Source organism: Scleropages formosus, chromosome 12 (genome assembly GCF_900964775.1).
Source record: "Scleropages formosus chromosome 12, fSclFor1.1, whole genome shotgun sequence".
NCBI classification, from domain to species: Eukaryota; Metazoa; Chordata; class Actinopteri; order Osteoglossiformes; family Osteoglossidae; genus Scleropages; species Scleropages formosus.
In genome coordinates, this window is record NC_041817.1 from 3,541,538 (window position 1) to 3,546,220 (window position 4,683).

Genomic DNA, 4,683 nt, shown 5'->3' on the forward strand with positions numbered 1-4,683 from the left:
AAGAACTTCCCCCATGTCCTGGACAAGGTAGGGTACATGGAGTCTGAGTGAACCCTGTTCAAAACCTCCATTTTGGAAGCAGCTAGGCAGAGCTGCGGCCAAAAGTTTGCTGACGCCAGTCACGGCAGCAACCCAAGAACTTGCTGGTGGACACCGGTGCTGAGGGAAGTCGTCAAGCTGAAGAAGAAGGTGTTTACACACACACACACATTTTCAGAACCGCTTGTCCTATACGGGGTCACGGGGAACCGGAGCCTACCCGGCAACACAGGGCGTAAGGCCGGAGGGGGAGAGGACACACCCAGGACGGGACGCCAGTCCGTCGCAAGGCACCCCAAGCGGGACTTGAACCCCAGACCCACTGAAGAGCAGGACCCGGTCCAACCCACTGCACCACCGCGCACCCCAGAAGGTGTTTATGGCCTGATTAATTGGGAGAAAATATATAAATTATTTGGAAGAAAATATATAAATTAATTGGGAGAAAAAAAAAAAATTATTTGGAAGAAAATATATAAATTATTTGGAAGAAAATATATAAATTAATTGGGAGAAAAAATAAAAATTATTTGGAAGAAAATATATAAATTATTTGGAAGAAAATATATAAATTAATTAGGAGAAAATATAAAAATTATTTGGAAGAAAATATAAAAATTATTTTGTTAGCAGAAATTTACCAAGACTTCTGATGGCACAAGGGATGCATTTTCATGTTTAATATTGGATCAACAGCAACTTTCAGCATCATACTGATATCAAACTTCATCAACATGTTTTCTACACGAAATATATCTGTTGTGCCTCTACAGTGGGTATCCTGCATCTTTGTCTTGGGGGCATGTCCTAGCAAGACTTGATCATAAATCACTGTTTGTTAGCCATTTACTGTGGTAACCTCCTGGTGTGACTGCTGACATCACAAGTATAAAAGGCATGGGTGCACAGCAGCAGAGGCGATTTTGAAGATGCAAAACAAAGAGAGAGGGTGGTGAGAAGAGACTTCACCACTGAGCAGCATGGTAAGCACAAAGAACTTTGCTCTAAGGAAAAAGAGAAAATCCCCTGTTTTGTTTAGTTTTGCACTGTAAAATAAAGTATTTGTTGAGGAAAGGGATTTTTTTCCTTTTTATCTGTTTAGATTGTATGTTATTGGGGAGATTTTTATTATGAATCATTTCCTACTAGTGATTTTTTCTTTTATATTTAATTTTCTCTTGATAGTTTATTTTACTTTATATTTTATATTGTGGTGAATGATTTTATATTGTGATAATGTATTTCATGTAATTTGTTAGTAAGTTCTGTTGACCAACCACAGAAAATGTAGTTGTTTTTAGCTTGTTTAGTTCGTTTTGTGCTGTAAATAAGTTTAAGGAAGGGGATGTCTTTTTCCTCTTTATCTGTTTTAATTGTATGTTATTGGGGAGATTTTTATTGTGACTTATTTTCTATTAGATATTTTTCTTTTATTTTTTTTTCTAAAATAATTTTAGTGTTTATTTTTTATATTCTGATTTACTGTGGTAACCTGGTGTGACTGCTGACATCATGAGTATAAAAGGCATGGGAGCACAGCAGCAGGCCATTTTGAAGATGCAGAACAAGGAGAGGGAGGGGTGAGAAAAGACTTCACCACTGAGTAGCATGGAAATCACAAAGAACTTTGCTCTAAGGAAAAGGTGAAAATCCCCCATTTTGTTTAGTTTTGCACTGTACAATAAAGTATTTAAAGAAGGGGATTTTTTTCCTTTTTATCAGTTTTGAGTGTATGTTATTGGGGAGATTTTTATTGTGATTTATTCTTATGATTTTTCTTTGGTATTTATAATTTTTTTTCTATTGATATTTTTTTTTTGTATTATGATTTTATATTGTGGTGTTTTTCATGTAATTTCTTAATAAGGTCTGTTGACCAGCCACAGAAAATTCATTTTTTAATTTTAGTTGTGTACTTGCAATGAATAACTTTAACTAGTAAGTTAAATTTAAGAAAAAAATGCTTGACTGAAAGGAACTTCAAGATTCTCACATAATTTCAAAGATTTCACATAATAACATTTGTACAAACATCAGAACAAAGTAAATGAATACATTTAAATCTCTGTTCTATTTTGCAGAAGTGAATGTCTCAAGGACTCGGCTCAAAAACAAAGAATCCAGCAGACGTCAGCGCAGAAGAACTTAAATACTTAAATAAAAGTTGCCATGAAACCCAAATGAGTTGCTTATTTCTTACATTTTCACGTACATTTTCACGTTTCTTGTTTTATTCTAACCATGGTCTCCATGGTTACTGTCAACAATGAACGGCCATCTTTGCTCTCGGCCGCCATCTTGGAAGGTGCCTTTACGCATGCCTAGTTGCCGGAACTAATTTAACACCTTTCTGATTTTATAATCTTCACGACACTTCACCAGAATGTTCTTCAGACATTAAAGAATACCGATATATATGTCTGTAGAACCGATATAGCCTCTGAGGAAATCGGCAGCGCGGCAAAGTGGAGCATGTTTTTCAAACGCGTAGTATCCAAGATCACCAAGGTGACATCTCTAACGGCCGGGACGGGGGGTAGGGCAATCTGCAAAACGTCACTGTCGCCTTGGTTTCAAGAACAACACACGGAATTACCATGAAAAACAGTTTTAGAGGGGGTGGGTCTGCAAGGTCGAGAAAACGCAATACCAACTCCGCGTTCCACCTGACGTCACGACACGCCCCCGTTTTGTGGCAAGCATACAGCTGCAAAATGCGACCGGCCAGAAAACCCACAGAAAGTTATCCAAAAGTTCATTTGTGCACAACGCACAGTGAGAGTCACTAAATGGGTCAAGTGTTTCAGCTGAGGGAAGCCCCTCACGTGAGTAGAGGCTTCGCCAGTACCCAAGCTGGTTCATTACCTAAAGGATTGGTGGGACCACCCTCCACTGTTCAGGTCAAGGTGGAAGGGAAGATCTGTACAGCCCTGTTGGACAGCGGGTCCCAGGTGACAATTATTTTTCACAGCTGGTATAATGAGCATTTGAGACATGTACCATTGTGTCCGGTAAGTAGATTAGCTATCTGGGGTCTGAGTGATTCTGATGATAGTTATCCTTATCAAGGGTATGTACAGGTGGAGTTGGCATTTCCGCAGAAAAGGATGACTGATGGGAATCCCATTAATGTTCTTGCTTTGGTTTGCGCCAACCCACACTGCTCTGATAACATTCCTGTTTTGTTGGGCACTAATGTGAAAAGGGTACGCCCTTTCGTTTTTGGCACCCAGGAAGATACGAGTGCCGATCCATCATTGAATGTGCGCTCTTAAGTCTCAAGTCATGACACCAGCCCAGATGGGGCGTGTTCCCCCGGATGCTGGAGACAAAGTGGCCGATGTCAGATGGATGGGTCCTGACCCTTTGATTGTTCCTGCTGCTGGTGAGCACATTGCAGTCTGTAAGATTGCAGAAACCCAGCCCATGGGGAAAAGCATTGTGATTACAGAGCATGCTCCCACTACTGCTCTACCTTCTGGTGTTCTGGTATAGCCCACCATGTTACTTTCATCAGCTGTTGATAAAGAGAACTTCCTGGTTATGTTCGCAACGAGTCACGTAAAGATGCTTCCATTCCAGTTGGCACCATCATCGCATATTTACATGTTGCCGACACAGTGACTGTTGCAAAGAGTAATGATGCCAAGGAGCCCACAAGGATTGATCCAGCCTTGTTTGACTTTGGGGACTCCCCCATTCCTGAAGAGTGGAAGAGGAGGCTATCACACAAGTTAGCTGAGCGAGCCAATGTGTTCTCAATGAATGAGTGGGATGTTGGTCTGGCAAAGGGGATTGAACATAGGATCAGACTTACTGATAATAAGCCATTTTGAGAGAGATCTCGGCATTTGGCATCCGCTGATCTGGATGACTTGCGGCATCATCTACAGGGAGTGGCGCTACACTTGTATATCACTTCCTTTGTGAACATCATTGACTTGTGCCTCCTTAGTGTTGTCAAGTTCGTCTTTCTGTAACTAGAGCGTGTTGCAATCTCCTCCGTGTCTGTGATCATGTGCGATGCAATCTGATGCACGGAGTTTGTTGCTACTCGTGGTTAGCGGCGGTCTCAGATCCGGCAAAACGCTGTGGTGGCATGGTTTGTCCACTTGACTTGCTTGGCATCATTTTTCCCTTCCTGATGCGCCCGGCAGGCTCGCAACAGATGTCCCCTTTTCCGACACTTGTGGGGCAATCAACATCTTTGAACCGGCAAGCATCTGGCTTGTTCCCCATACCATTACATTTGTAGCACGGTTTTGCGATTAAATCTTTCAGCTTTGTGGCACCCCTCTTTTCTACTATGTGGGCTTTGAAAGTCTTTTGGGAAAACTGCTGCAAACTCTTTAAAGTCACCTTATATGCCAGTGCCATTTCTATTGCAAGTACAAGGGTTAAGTCTTTAGAATGTGCTGCATTTAACAGATGGACTCTGAGCTCAGCACTTTTCACGCCACACACGAATCTATCGCGTAAAGTCTCATCTAAAAACTGTCCAAACTTGCACATGGCCAACAATTTTCTCAAATTCGTAATGTATTCACTTATTGATTTGCCATCCAGTTGCCTCCTGGAGTGGAACTTGCATCCTTCCGGAAATTCATCCGGGGCATGTTGTGATCTTTTAACAGCTCAATCAGC

At 41.3% G+C, this 4,683-nt stretch overlaps 1 long non-coding RNA gene across 1 annotated transcript; it reads left to right on the forward strand.

Moving 5' to 3' along the window:
- The first annotated feature begins 952 nt into the window (after window positions 1–952).
- On the forward strand, window positions 953–2,145 carry LOC108927296 (uncharacterized). The gene is made up of 3 exons (XR_001965577.1): window positions 953–1,022; window positions 1,557–1,682; window positions 2,121–2,145. It is a non-coding gene; the product is annotated as an uncharacterized LOC108927296 (long non-coding RNA).
- The last annotated feature ends 2,538 nt before the right edge of the window (window positions 2,146–4,683 follow it).